At 36.6% G+C, this 16,463-nt stretch overlaps 1 long non-coding RNA gene across 1 annotated transcript in view; it reads left to right on the forward strand.

The window, feature by feature from the left end:
• Positions 1-624: 624 nt before the first annotated feature.
• The window catches only part of LOC128589142 (uncharacterized), a 41,284-nt gene continuing 25,445 nt past the window's right edge, over positions 625-16,463 (forward strand). Inside the window, exon 1 of the long non-coding RNA XR_008380853.1 lies at positions 625-755. This is a non-coding gene — a long non-coding RNA (uncharacterized LOC128589142). The remainder of the gene's footprint in view (positions 756-16,463) is intronic.

Here is a 16,463-nt window from a genome sequence, read left to right on the forward strand (position 1 = left end):
ACACAGTCATTCCTCCCTGCCCTTATTATCACCTCTGGCTCTGTCTTAAAATATTTTCACTCTTACAATGAAGTGTGGTTTCCCACATAGCTGCCCACACATATTTCTGGCATTATCTCTTTTAAATATCCCCTCTGCTTTCCTTGTCTAGACTTGACCACTCACTCCTTGGGGCCTTTGCTTTAATCCTTACCTTTTATGTAATCTACAAAACATTTCTACACTTCATTGTTTAAACATTTTTTCCTCTCCCATTTCAGTATTTGAATATAATAGATACTTACTGAATGTTTGCTAAATTGACAAATGCATGAAAAAGTATGAATGAATGAAATTTATGATACCATGCTTAAAAGGATGGGTTCCGCAGTGAGACTGTCCGTTTTCAAATCCTCTCTGCCATTTACCAGGTATGTGAATTTGGGAACATTAATTTGTCTCTGTCTCCATTTCTCAATTATAAAATGGGAATTGTAATAGTACTATCTGCCTCATAGAGTTAAGAGGTTTCAAATGAGCTAATATTTGTAAAGCACTTAAAGAATGTCTGGAATCTAGTGTTATCACTACTTATAAAATAGATGAGTGAACTAAAGCAGACATGTTGAGTGTGTGAATTTAGATCTAAAAGCAGAGACCAAGAGCAGAGACAAATTCACAAGATACAAGAAGAGAGAAGTGACGAATGTGATGACTGAGGAAACAAAAGGAGTTGGAACCAAGTCCCGGGATTCTAGTACAGGTCATTGGAAGGGGTAAGAGGTCTTTTATCATTCATTACTTTTAATATTTGATCACTTGGAAAGGTAAAAAAAAAAAAAAAAAACCTGGTCTTGCAGAATGACACACAGTTTCATTGGAAACTAGAAAGTCAGATGTTTATTAAAAAAATAACAACAGTGCCTGAACAATACAGAAACAAGAGTGACTAATCTAAGAATAGACAATCCAAGGAGAGACCACAGGGAACCTTGGAAAGCAGACTAACTCCTGGATGGGAGGGAATATAATCAGAATTCTGGGAAGGTAATGTGTGTGAGGCACTTGGCTAACAAACAAGGAAGTTTGGGGCAGTAACCCTCTGCAATGCTGTGCTGGATGGAGTACACAGGACAACCATGTACAAGCTCAGCTCAGCCAAGAGTAAGTGGAAGTTTACACACATTTCTTGATCTAGGTCTCTTTGTTCTGTTAAATGCAAATGGTAATCCACACTTCATCCAGCAAATTACTGGATTAAATTAAATGACACAGTATTTGAAATTACTGTGCAACAGGAAAATAAGATACAGGGAGTCGTTGGTACAGGTACAATGAACTGGAATGGATCACAAAGATGATTATCCAAAGAAATCTTAGTCATCAATGAGAAAAATTATAACTGCACCTTGGCCTTTAAAATTTTTTATCAAAATAATAAAATCTTTCTTGCTGTCTTTTATAAATATACAGGAAAATAAAAGAGTAAAGCTAATACCTCTTTAGTACACTATAATTTAAAACATTTAAAATTAAAGTGTTTTACTTTGTAAAAACTTATGAAGAGCAGTTTGAACAAGTTTGCCTTCTTGTTATGTAACTAACATATGGAACAAGCATCTTCTGTACACGTTGGCAAATTGTCATATTCCTAAGTTTGGATCAGCTTCCCACATTTTATTCTTTGTTCTTTCAGTGTCTTGAAATATCTCCAAGAGGTTTTTTTTCTTTTTTTGCCTTAATGTGAACTTTTTTTCCCCCTATGGTTTTTTGTTTTCTTGCTGTTGTTTTGTTTTGTTTTGTTTTGTTTTTTTGTCAGCATTACCTCTTCTGGGACATCTTCATCCTGTTCATCCCAACTACTCTTATGAGTAATTTTTTGTGGCCTCATACCTAGTGACTCACATGACAACGTGACAATGTGACAGCAGTGTGTCAATGTTTCCCGTCATCTCTCTCCTTATCCAGCATGACTACTTTTCGTGTCTTTGCTGCACTTCCATCTGTTGCACAATTCACTCTTCTGTCAAATGTCATGTGAGTTTATGACTGGATGACATGGAGGCAGCACACTTACTTGTTTTGTGTGTGTTAACTGAATAACAGATGTGCAGTCACCAGACCAGAGTGACTGCTCGCTGATCGTGACATGCATCTGGTATTCACACAGTGATTTCTGAGCTGCCGTGCTATTGGCGAAGTCTGCGCTTCAGGCACTTGCAGTGAACATAGTACAGTATGTGAAATTGGACTCATGGCATTTAGGGACTTGTGTTATTTAACTAAACCCTGGTAACTGAAATGTATATGGACCTATATGTTATGAATTAGAAAAATGACAGCTGCCAGTATTTTTAATTTTACCCTTTGAGAGAAAAGTCCCTAATTTTTTCTTGATCAATAAGAGCTATGTTTGTATGTTCACAATACTGATAAAGCTCCCCAGACTGTGATGGTTGAGACACAATGTTAGTGAGAGGTTCAGGACTAGGCTCAGTCCCTCATCTGCGCCCAGCACCATCTCGCTTTTCCATACCAACACAATCGTATCATTGCAACACACACTTGGAAGGAGATCCAGGGCTCTAAGGCCCTCTGCACAATTGAAATCTGAGTCACACTAGCTTTGAATGTTTTAACTTGAAAAAAAGAAAACTAAGAAAGCCATTAATTTAGAGTTTTGTGGTTTTGCTTATATTTCTTCTAGGCTGGGCAAGGTGGCTCAGGCCTGTAATGGAGGATCACTTGAACTCTGGAGTTCAAGACCAGACTAAGCAAGGGCAAAATACCCTTCTCTACTAAAAACAGAAAAAAAAAATTACCCAGGCATTGTGGCGGGCACCTGTAGTCCCAGCTACTCTGAAGGTCCAGGCAGGAGGACCACTTGAACTCAGGAGTCTGAGGTTGCTGTCAGCTATGATGATGCCATTGCACTGTAGCCTGGGCAACAGAGTGAAACTCTGTCTCAAAAAAATAAAAATAAAAATAAAAGTATTTCTTCTTACTTTGTTTTCAGTCACTGTAAAGGAATGGCTCTTGTTGAGACCAATTTAAATTAGCTTTGACTTTTCAAAGTGTACCTAGACGTCACTTCATCAGATGTCTCTCCTTTTATCTCTTTCTATCTCAAGAAATAAAATGAAAGATTAATGTAAGGGGAGATAATGTGTGAGTGTCAAAGGCAACAAATCTAGCCCTATGGAAAGTAAAATGCTATAAATGAAAAGATACAGCACAGGTTTTAAAAAATTTTCCGAGCAAAAATAGAAATTAACTATGAATTTATGTTAAGAAAATAAATTTGGAGACACAGGAGAAAAGCACTCATGATAATATTTATTTTAGACTTTTTTCCCACCTGTCTAATTTTTTTAATTTTTTTAAATTTCAGAATATTATGGGGGTATAAATGTTTTGATTATATGAATTGGTTTTTTACTGTTTAGACTAATTTTAAATCAAGTATCGCAAACAACCTAAATGCTAAATAGGAGGGAAATGGCTGCAAAACATATTGTAGTATACTAACTAGATAGACTATTGTACAAATTTAATCAATGTAAATATTTTTTAATCAACTATAGCAGCAAGGAAAAATGGTATTCCAAATGGTATACCAGTGTGGTCTACTACCAAAAAGAATATAATAATATTCCTAGTAGTGGATCATAAGTATAACCAAAAGGAATAGAGCGTTAATCTGCTTGGAATTCTTTCTCTTGTTGTGAATCAGGCTCACCGTGTACCAGTTACCAATTTGTCTGGGTCTAGTGAGACAGAACACCCATGCATACCAGAAGGAGCGTGAAGCAGGTTTGTTATTTACAGACAGGCAGCAAGGGACAACACAAGCCAGAATATAACTCATCCTGAGCAAGTTCCCAAGGCTCAGGAAGTCAGTCCCAGATGGATGAAGTCTCATCTATTTGCACCCCATTAGTACCACAGGGACAAAACAGCTCACTCTGGGCTTTATATCCCAGGGCAATAAGATTTGCTGGGATAAAGCACTGAAGGACATCCTGTTTTCAAGGAGGTTACTGGATCGGAGCCCGGCTGTTGCAGCCAACCAGCCTTTACTTATCTCAAGATGTTGCATTCTCAGCACATTATACAGTTATTCTGGGGAGTTAGAAACAAGCTGGGGAGGGCACTATAGAACAGTCCTGCATTTTTTCCCCTCCCAACTTCTCTCTCCCTTTCCCCTCATCCTGTTCCTTTCTTTTCCTCTTCCTCCTCTTCCAATTTTACCTTTAATATCTACTTGTCCTCTTGACAGAATCCCATTTACATCTTGGTAGCATCTCAACTTGATTGAAGCTTTGAGGCCATGGGGGTTGTGTCTTTTGATGACTTTCCATTCTGAAATGGGGAAGGTGGATTCATATGTGAGTGATCCTGTGGTCTTTTGAGGGAATCTGCTTCACAGCAAGTATCTAATTCTTTAGAGTAGAACCTCTGCAAGAACACAAATAAATGTATCCCCTAATTGTATTAGTCCTTTCTTGTAACATAACTAGATAAGTGTTACTTTTCTGTTCTTCCCCCATCATAAGTGAGAATGGGAATAATAATAATAGGGATTCTGAAAGATTTTCACTTTTTTACAAGGTTGGAGACTTTGAAATATTGAAAGCTGAGGATTAGGAATCAAGGGGAACTATTTCTCCAGATACTGCCCTTCTCACCTCACAAGAGACAGAGGGAGAAGATCATCTGGGGCAGTGTGCCATAACAGACCATCACACACAGAGTCCCAGACCCCAGTGCAAAACTACCATGTTAGAAGTCGGAGAAGGGATAGGATTATCCAGGTAATCCTTATGTACTCTAGAACTTGGGAATCACTGTTCTCCTATCTTCTTACACTCCTAAGGAAGATCGACAGCCTCCAAAGTCCCACATTTCACTTCCAAGCCTTGATGACAAAGGGTGATAAAGATGACATTATTCATTTCAATTATTCATCTTCATTCCCCTTCCTAGAAAAAAATATATATGCCCTTCCCTTTGCCATGTTTCACTTTGGAAAAGGCATATTCCATGACCAGATAGTTATTTACATCACTTGGCCACATAACTTACCATGGCTTGTGCAATGTGAGTAAAAGTGGTATCTGCTACACCTGGGTAGATGCTTTAAGAACCACCCCATGGCTGTGTCATTGCTCTTTCCCCAAGCCACATGATCGAAATAGGCCTTTCTTTTAGTTTGGACCCCCCAAATGAAGAGATGTGTGGTGCAGAGCCACAGGTCTCTGAGAACCTGCATTGTCAGAGTTGGAAATAATCTGTTGTTATAAATCACTGAAATCGGGGACTTGTTTTTCATTTTTGTTTTTGTTTTAAAGGAGCACAACATAGAGAAGGATTTCTGATACAAGGAGACAAAAGAATTTTTTTAATTTCTTCTGATGAATATGAATAATTTCTTATGATAATGGTAAATATGGCCACATAAAAGCAAAAAGTAATCTGTGCTATCTCTAAGGACATACAGTAAATGTACCTGCCAACACTCACAGAAAGAACAGTCCCAATGAGTACACCAGTAGCATGCTAGTCTCACACTGCCCCAACCGCCCTCCCAGCCTGTCTCAAGGACAATAATAACAGCTTTAGTCTGTCTTCAGAACAATGGAAGAGGGATTACTTTCCCTGCTCCCCTCCTACATAGACACACAATTTAGACAAGAAGGAACACAAGCAGGCAAATTTCTGATCCATCTAATTTCTTCAAAACTTTTCCTATTTTATTTTCCAAAATCAACTTCTCTTCTTCCATGGCAACAGAACAAGATAAAATGGCTCTGTTTTAATATTCAAGAGCTGTTCCTCCCAATGTAGTGCTGTGCAGCAGAAAAGCCCTATTCAGCATATTAAAAAAAATTCCATTAACTCTTCCCTTCTCATCACTTTTGAGTTACAGATACCCTGATCAAAACCCTTGTCAGACCCCTGATTTCATCTCCCTGATGTCATAGGTTATAAACACAAATCAGAATGAAGAATAAAGTGTATGGCTAAATTATTTATATCATTGCATACTATAAATAAACGAAATGGTAGAATTCTGAAATAGGTACATGACATCAGCTTAATAAACACCACTTGAATCTGGAGTCCAATACATGGAAAAAAATTCCTAGAGACTGCCTTTCTTTAGCTTTCAGTCATCTAAGTAAATAAAAACAATCTGTAATTTTTTTAAGGAAAAATCTAAAAGATACTTGGAAACAAGTTTAAGATGCTGAAAAATCTGTGCACAAGTCTACTCTATATCTAGATGACAAGTCAGTCACATGGAATTTTACTGAAACCATTATCACACGCCATTTGGGCTTCTTGATTAGTCCAGTGTCCCTCTATAGTACAAAAGCAAATGTCTCTGTTTGATGATAAAAAGCCAATAATTCCTTCAGGTATAATTGGATCCATGTCATTGGGCACAATGTACATTAAAATGGTATGCAGCTATCTTCTAAACTCAAAGGCTGCTCAAATATAATTTTGTAAGTGTGCTTAAAGGAGCTAACTCAAACCAGATCCCTTATTTCTTAACAAGTTTCTTCAAATGTAAAGAAGAAATGCTTCCATATGGAATGGGGGCATTTAGGAGCCACAATAAATCACTGGGGAGAATCAAATGTCCCTTTGCTTCCTGACCCAAGCCGCCTGAGTCAGAGGTAATGATAGCAAGTTCCACTTGCTACCTGAGTTAGAAGCCCATGATGCTGCTTAGTGACTTATATTTAACTCTTAACAGGATCCTAGTGTGGTTTAGGAGCTTCAGAATCTGTTGAGTCAAGACTGGAAGAACCAGAACTACCTGGGAACTGGCAGCTCTCAGGTCAAGATGAGCAGCAGAAACTTGACAAATTATTTATAGATTTTTTTTTCCCTTTCCTTCCTTAGCTATAAGAATCTAAGACATTCCAAAAGGTGTAGGAGGAGTTCACTTGGTCCAACACTTCTGGAATACCTCAGAAGACCCCGGCATTGTGTTATAACCCCAGGGAACATCTATATTTCTATAACTAAGAGAAAAGGAAAACACACACTGATTATGGGCTAGCCTATGTGCCTATTAGCTCAGATTTATATCCCAAGCCAACGGTCAGATACATCCAGAATCCTCAAGGTTTAGGGGAACAAAATACCAAGCTTCGTTCATCAATCGGCAGTCACTGTCACAGCCACATCCGTCTCACCAAATTTATCATCACTTTGATGGGGACATGAATGCCCTCCATCTCCTGAGGTATTTTTTTCTTTTTTTACTTCTCTTACACCCTTCTTATATCAATTTCTCCCACATAACACCTCCAAAATATATGACCATAATAAGAATGCCATCTAGACTGGCTAGGGCCTTTGTTCATTAAAAAGCCAACTCTCAGCTAAATGAAGAGCAAAAGATCATTAGAGGTGACAGAGCATGGAATTTTTGAAATGAGTTCCTCCCATAAGGCCTCAAATATCACCTTGGCCATTTATGACTCTCCTGGTGTGTATTTTATACACCATTTATTTAAAACAGCTTTAAGAGAAGGTCATTCAGGTATTCGGATGTGGGTTAACATCTAAAATGAACCATGGTTTATTATTCTTCTTACTAAGGATATGGTTGAAATCTATGTATATGGATGAAATCTATGGCCTCTTTTGAGAAAGTGCAAAACAGCACTTTTCCTCTGTTCATATTAGAATGAATATTTTTATATTTAAGACTCTAACCCTTTGGAGTGAGTGGTAATTTTGTGCATATAGTACACCTGCACCTTGTCCTTCTAACTCTTAAGAATAATATTCTAACTCAGGCAGAGAAGAGCTGCAGCAGAAGGATGTTAGCGTCTGCAGCAATGTTCTGTTTAAATGAATTGTATCTACAAGACAATCTTATCAAGCTTGTTCTAGCATAAGTGACAGCTTTATGCTGAAGACAAGAGGAGGTAGTGAAGGATATCGCAATGCATCATAAACCTGCAGGATTTTTACAAGCCAAGATAGATGTTGAGATAATAAGAACAGATTCACTTGTCACAGGCTCTGATGTCAAAACCAGAGTTTTCCATGATTTTCAAAAAGAACACTTTCTAATACATTCGTAACACAGTAGCACTATACTGCAATTGATGACCCTCAGAAATGTGTGGAAATTAATATCAAAATGAAGCATCAATCTCACATTGTCTAGAATGCCTGCGGGTAAGATGATGGTTACTTCAAACACTGTGGTATTTTTGAATGTTAACTTTTGCAAGTCTATCTGAAATTTGCTCTCATCATTCTGGAATTAATTGAAGATATACACATAGAAAGAAAAAAAGCAATTCATGCGAGACTCTTGAGAAGTATTTTTATGAACCCCCTGGACAAATGGGAACTATGGAAATTTAGTAACCACATTGCAAGAGATGAAGTTCCATCATTAAAACATCTTTGAGGGGAACCGAGAAGAATTAAATGGTTAAGGTTCAGAATGCAAAGAGGTTAATGCTGAGATGCCCCAGAGCACAGTTTAAACCTGTTAATGTCCAATGAATTTATTAACCTAGAAAAAGAATGAGTTGTGAATTTAAAAGTATGCTAATGTTATAGAAGCCTTAGGAGAATTGGGGAATGAAAGGATAGAGCTACCAAGCAGGGGCCTTCTGATTCCTTCCGTGATGGCGTATGGGCGAAGCATGGAAACAGGTATGATATAGAATATTTTTGTATTACAAGACCATGATTGAGTTTCCTAAACAAAGACTGAGAAAGTATTTTGGATTCTGAAAGAGGAACAGAGAACAAGGAGGAGCAGAGGGCACTCTATTTAGAACTACACTAGAAAAAAGATCAGAGGCTGAGCCACTAGGATAGCTTGAGCTCAGGAGTTGGAGGTTGCAAGTGAATTGTGATCATGCCACTGCACTTGAGCCTGGACAACAGAGATGTCTCTAAAAGAAAAGAAATTACAGATGATTTAGCTATTTGTTGCCTGATGATGAACATAATCACGGGACACTGAGGAAAGGATTTATTCAGGTCAATACTTGTATCAGGAATTTAAAAGAATTTGGAAGGTTCAAATTGATTTAAGAAATGAAAATAGAAGAAGACATATCAATAGTTTGTTTCAGAGTATAAACCAGTAACATAGGCATATGGTGAACACCATTTTTTAGTTTGATGAGCAAACTTAGTATAATTTTATTTAAAAATGTAACGGATTTCAAGCACTGGGTCCTATTATTTCCCTCAAGACTGGTACCCCCAGCTGCTCCAAATGGAGCAGCAAACTGAAATTAACCAATTCCCTTGGAAGGCTGTAGTGGTTCAGCTTCAGGGGGCTTGTTAATTTTCCTTCTCCAGGGGTTCCAACTGAGGCCTGAGAGCAGAATAGGGAGGCAGAGTGAAAAAAGAAGAATTAATAAGCTTTTTAAAGTATTGCCACCCTATTTCTTTCAAGGGAATTGGTTAATTTCGCTTTGTAGCTCCATTCAGATCAGCTTAAGTTTGAGGAAAGCCCCAATTAAATAGAGGGAGAAGGGAGACAAAGGCATCTGGGTAGGAAAGAGAGGGAATGGATAGAATTTAAATTAGTGACCTCAATCCAAAGCATTGCTCCAAATACTCAAAGCACTTTACAAATACTTATAAAAACTCTGGCCTGAACATAGAAAGTTTTCATTTCTATCAATTTTATCCTTCCTTTGAATCTTGATAGAACCTCTGAAATACAAATGTTTCCTACTTAAATCACAGGGTTAACAGTGATTTATTCATGTCTCATCCTCATAATACTCTTTTCTCATTTGGCTAGTATGAATATTTCTACCCATTTCCAATGCAAAATAACAATAGCAAGTGTTTAAAATTGAAAACAAGAACTAAGGTGCTGGCATCAGTGCATAGCCTCCCAAGGGGAGTTCTTTGGAAGTGACCCTTGTGATATTAAGCCAAAAGATATATAACACTTTTTCTAGGATGAGTTTTTGAACTTGTCAGACATTTTTGTATATGAATAAATACACTCACATTTTCCACAGTCCTTGGTTAACGTGCACTTAGGTTGGTTCTATATCTTTGTAATTATGAATTGTGCTACAATAAATATATGAATGCAGGCATATTTTGGTATAATTATTTCTTTTCCTTTGGGTGGATACCAGTAGTGAGGTTGCTGAATTGAATGATAGGTCTCCTTTTTGTTTTTTGAGAAATCTCCATACTGTTTTTCATACAGGTTATACTAAATTACATTCCCACCAACAGTATATAAGCAGCCCCTTTTCACCACATTTATGCCAGCATCTATTGCCTTTTGAGTTTTTAATAATGACCATTCTAATTAGAGTAAGATGATATTTCACCATGTGTTTTTTTCCTTTCAAAATATGACATGGGTACAAATGGTTTTGATTTTGGCTGAATGAGAACAAACAATCCCATTAAAAAGTGGTCAAAGGACATGAACAGAAGCTTTTCACTGTGGTTTTAATTTGTATTTCTTTGATTAATGATCTTGAGCATTTTTTTCATATGTTTGTCAGACATTTGTATATCTTCTCTTGAGAAATGTTTGTTCATTGTGTTTACACAATTTTTAATGGGGTTGTTTCTTTTTGTCTTGCTGAGTTGTGTAGCTTGTGGATTTTAGATATTAGTTCCTTATTGAATTTATAGTTTGCAAATATTTTCTCTTATTCTGTAAGTTGTCTATTTACTCTGTTGATTATTTCTTTCTTTGCAGAAGACTTTTAGTTTAAGTCCCATTTTGTCTACTTCCTCTAGATTCTTCCTGGTACTTGGTTACTATATTATTTATAGACACAGAGCTGAATTAAGAATACAGATACAATAGCTTCAATGAAAGAGCATAAAAAGAATATTTAACTTAAATAAAAACTTGTGCTTCTAAACAACATACAGTAATAGGGACAAGATTTACCTTCCTTTTTTGAACAATTAAAAATCTAGACAGAATATTTTATATAAAACAATAGTTCTTAAGACATTGGATATCAGGCACAGGGATCCCTACAAAATGGGAAACAAGTTAATGCCTACATTTCTCTAGCTTACTCTTTAAAGAGAATGTCCAGGCTATAGTATAAGGAGAGGAAATACTGGCAGAGATTAAAAAAACAAAAGTTCAGTCATACAATCTTCTCTGGCCACAGTGGAATTAAATTAGAAATCAACAACTGAAAAATATTTGGAAACTAAATAACCTTCTACTAAAACATCCATGGGCCAAATAAAATGCAAGTGAAACTAGGAAGTATTTTGAATTACATGAAAAGAAAAACACGCATATCAAAATTTGTATAATGCAGCCAAAGCAATACATGAGGGAAATTTACAGCATTAAAATATGCATGTCTATGTTAGAAAAGAAGAAAGGTTTTATGTTTCACCTTAACAAAAACAGGAGCAAATTAAATGTGGTGTCTAGAAGAAGAAAAATAACAAAAATCAGAGTGAAAGTCAAAAAAATAATAATAATAATTAAGAAAAATAATCATAGAAACCCAAACCTGGTTATTATAGATCAATAACATTGATAAATGACTAACCACATTGATTGGGGGTAATAAAAGAGAACACTCACAAATTACCAATGTCTAATATGAAAGTTATAATTTTATAGAAATTAAAAGAATAAATCAATATTATTAATAACTTTATGGTAACATTTGATGACAGACAAAATGAACAACTTCCTTGAAAGACACAAATGACCAATAGTTAGTAAAGAAGAAATAGCCCATGCAGCGTTATATATACACTAAAGAAATGAACATTGAAATAAGACACCTTCCTGTATGTGTTTGGGGGTGGGTGGCTATTACAAAGTGGTATGAGGACAGTTTTGGATATTTATGGATATTCATTATCTTTATTATGATGATGGCTCAAAGATAAATACATACATGTACATCAATACTTATCAAATTACACATTTTAAATATCTGCCGTTTATTGCATTTCAATAAAACTCATTAAAATGTGCTGTAAAACATGCTTAGTGCATTTAGAAAAACTGTAATAGTTGGAGGTCTATATTCATTCAGGAGGACTTCCAAAATTAACAATAAGAAACATACAACTCTAACCTTGGAAATAAATCAAAAGGAGAACCTTAAACTAGAAAGGGAAAATCCCCCAAGTTTAATGACACTATAGATCTTCTAGTAGTGTTATTTTCCCTTCCTGAGTCAAAAGTGTGTATTAGAATTTCTAATAAAAAATCTAACATTTTCAAAAGTGTTTTTACTAATGGTGGGGAGAAAATGTCTGTAATAATGATCACTGAAGTTAGAGAGGAATAATACCTCCATGTCAGAGTGTGGAAAAGTCTACCTCTCTATTATTCATCACTAGAATGCATCTCTCTTCCCTCATAGGCCTTTCATGAGAATAAAAGAAAATAACATCTCTGAAAAGAATATTATTGTATAATTATTTAATGTGTCAAATATTTTCAATGAACAAGACTGATAGGATGGAATGAAGAAAAATGTTATTTTTGAGTCTGCCTATACATATCCATTTACAGGTGATTATTCCAACCTTCACCACCCCTTCCCCACATCCTTAGCTTATAAAGAATCTAGGGAAGGTCCTATGATTTTTGTAAATTTTTTTTTTATTTCAGATTAATGTGAGGGTACAATTAGGTTACAATGTTTGCATTTGTTAGGAATAGTCCCTCTTGTAGTTGTGTCCACATCCAGAAGGTATGCCGTATGCCATGTACCCTTCCATTGTACCATTAAGTGGGAGAACACCCATCCCCTTCCTTTGCCCTTCTCCCCACTACATCCTTTCCTCCCCCCATCTTGAATTGAATTGAGTTTTTCTCTTATGTGAATGCGTATTAAATTGTCTACTGGCTTCATATTAGTATTGAGTACATTGGATACTTGTTTGTCCATTCTTGTGATACTTTACTAAGAAGAATGTGCTTCACCTTCATCCAGATTACTAGAAAAGATGTAGTCATCATCTTTTTATGGCTGAATAATATTCCATGGTGTACATATACCACATGAATTATTAATTCATTCCTGGGTTGAATGAATTTAGGTTGTTTCCACATCTTGGCAACTATAAATTGAGCTGTGAAAAACCACCTAGTGCAAATCTCCTTATGATAAAGTGATTTTTTTCTTCTGGATAGATGCCTAGTGATGAGATTGTGGTATCAAATGGAAGGTCTATTTTGAGTTCTTTTAGCCCATGATTTTTTTGATCAATCTCAGACACTTAAGAATTCTTTATCAGTCTCCCAAGCAGTTCTGGGGCACTAATGAGTATGTTCTGCCCAATGTAATACCAATTCTGTATTTAATTCAATATGAAAGCTTGGCACTTGATTTTTTTTTTTTTTTTATTGTTGGGGATTCATTGAGGGTACAATAAGCCAGGTTACTCTGATTGCAATTGTTAGGTAAAGTCCCTCTTGCAATCATGTCTTGCCCCCATAAAGTGTGACACACACCGAGGCCTCACACCCCTCCCTCCATCCCTCTTTCTACTTCCCCCCCCATTTTTAATGACCACTTGCAAGTGGAAGAAAATAGGTGAAATTGTTTTCTTTCCTTTTTATACCCTACTTTTCAATATGTCTTCCCTCAGCTTGCTACCATGAATTTGTCCCTTCTCCAGAATCTAAACAGAGGCAGTAGAGTAGCAAAGGGCAGAAAAGCTTTTACCTAGGTCCTGATATGGTTGTGTTGGGGCTGACCCTTTCTTTTATGAAAGCATTCATGAGCTCCTGGGAAACCCTCATCACAGGAAATGTTTAACCAGTAGTTCTGAATGTAGGCACTCCATAGATAATGACTCCGGACTCTTCTCTCAATCCTTGGGCATCTGAATGTGTACTTCCAACATCCTTCTGCTAAGTTTTCCTTGTGCTTTCAAGTGGTCCATTTGTACAAGATCTAAAATGACCCTCCACTACTCTTTCTCTGTCTCTCTTTCCTCACAGTCTTACCGGCCTGCAATGCTGTCATTCAGACTGCTGCAGCATTCTGCATGTTCCCTAGGGCTGCCATAACAAAGGACCACAAACTGGATGGTTTGAACCAACAGACATTTATTGTCTCACATTTCTGAAGGCTAGAAGTCCAAAATCAAGAGGATAAAAGGGCCAGTCTTCCTCTGAAATTAGGGATAGAATTTTTCCTTGCCCCTTCTAGCTTCTGGTATTTGCCACAGTCCTTCACATTCCTTGGCTCATGCACGTATCACACCAATTTCTGCCTTTCTCATTACATGTCCATTTTTCCCTACGTGTCTCTGCCTCTTAGCTTCTAATGAAGGTACCAGTCAGACACTCAAGCTGATGCTCACTTTTCAGATTCCTCAGGCATGAGGCAAGCACAGTCTTCAGCGTCCTTCAGGTTCCCTGAGTGGTGTCTTTAGGGTGCCTCTCATTGCATTCGAAGTGAGAAGAAAACACCTCTCCTCATTCAGCATCCATTTCCTTTAACCACCACACATAGATGGTTCCGGATCTCCTATGGAAACATAAGTACAGTTAGCATCTATTATATTAGGACTTCAGTCAAAACTGAAGCTTAAATAGCTCCATATTTCTATACAGATTTGTGAGAGTAGGTTAACAATACTACTTAAAGCAGATGCATACGAATCACATTTATGGGCAGAAATTTCATTCTTGGGGGTTAAAATAGAATGAATACATTGCACAAAGAAGTTTCTCTTTTCTCTGATATTTTCTCAGGGGAAGTAGGGAAAGCCAGATAATCTTTATTATAAAGTCGTGCAAATATGTACTGTGATCATGAGGAATAAAGCTGAGAGCACAATAACTGAATCAGTAAATCATGCAGAAGAATAAACTTGGCCTACAGTCTCAGTAGCCATCTCTCCAAATGATTTTTGCTAAATAAATAACAAAAAGAGTTCATCTGATGTCTTTCACCTAACTAGCTTGCAGGTAAAATTTAAATGAGAATAAAATGGCCAAAAACAAACCTAAAAGACCAAAAACTAGGAGGTAAAAACTTAAATGACAAGGATAATTAATAAATTCTATAATTGTTTTAAGAACTATTGACTGCATTTAAATTAGTAAAAGTTAAAAAGGAGAAAGTGGTTTTCTCGCACATGGCTCATGCAGACAACTCATTTTCTTAGGACTTATTTCTTATAAGCAAATGATTAGCTGCACACATAAAGCTAGGATTAAATGAGCACATTTGCAATCATTCTTGAGATGTGCGATATCCTGATCACATACTTATGACATACACGACTACTCACTGCATAGCTCACGGACCCATTGACCCTAACTTCTTCTGCTAAGTGCACTGAGCTATTAGAACTCTACTTGAGAGAAGGAAATGATAGTTACTTTATCCTTTTTAAATTCTACCAGATAATATCTTTTATTTTTCCTGCCCATATATTCCTCCATTTATAATGTAACTACTTATGTTCAAACTAGACTATTGAGTCAAAAAGTGATTGGTACCCTCATCTCGTCCCTCCAGTTATATACTCTTAACTGATTCTCTAATATGGGTTTTATTCAACTATCCCAGCTTGTAATAGTCCCTGCTTAGCACTTATACCCAAGTGACTTCCTGTGATACATACAAGCTTAAAATTACAAAGTATATGGAGAAATCCCAGCTGTGGCATTGTCCTACTTCCTTAGGTCCGCTGCGTCAAGCTCTGGCTCTTGGAGACCTTCCATTTTCCCATAGACTCTGTTTAGTTTTTATTTTATGGCTGAACATTATCAAGCCTTAATCTCAGTTCCAGCTTGATTATCCCAAAATTTCTGTGACTTTTAATGGAATTTCAAACCACATGCAATGCTTGAGTAACAAGACTCCCAAGCGATTCAGGATTAAGATACATGGGGCTTAGTGAACAACCTTAGAAAATTTGGAAAGTAAATGTATTTTCACTCCTGCCTGTCCACATTCACCTTTCTTAACCCCAGTTCCTCCCTGTTCTTGTCTACCCTTCCCCTCCAGCAAGACACCGTCTATTCTCCAACTCTCTGGGCCTGACATGATAAATTCATTTATAAAAAAAGTGTTATGTATCTAATAAGTTATAACTTAGAAACATTTATATTTCTAAATAATACTACACAAAGGGAAGAAACTCCTCAAAAGGAGACTAGTATGAAAATTGCTGAATTATAGAACTGGAAGGAACACGAGTCCTTCTTCCTTGGATCTCATTGTGTGTAGATTATTCATTCAATTGTTCAACAAATATTTTTTGAGAGTGAATATGTACGGTCATAGTGCTTGCATTCTCTTATCCCAATTTGTTTGTACCACTGTTAGTTGGACACTTGTCTGGTGTCCTTTTCATTGGTGACCTAGTTTTAGGAACAAAACAAGCTTATTATATGGTTCACGAGCACCAAATACATAGTACTCAGTAAATGTTTGAGGAATTTAATTCTGTCTTATCCATTTCCTCATTTTACAGTTAAGGAA

The sequence above is a fragment of the Nycticebus coucang genome, chromosome 1 (assembly GCF_027406575.1).
Source record: "Nycticebus coucang isolate mNycCou1 chromosome 1, mNycCou1.pri, whole genome shotgun sequence".
NCBI classification, from domain to species: Eukaryota; Metazoa; Chordata; class Mammalia; order Primates; family Lorisidae; genus Nycticebus; species Nycticebus coucang.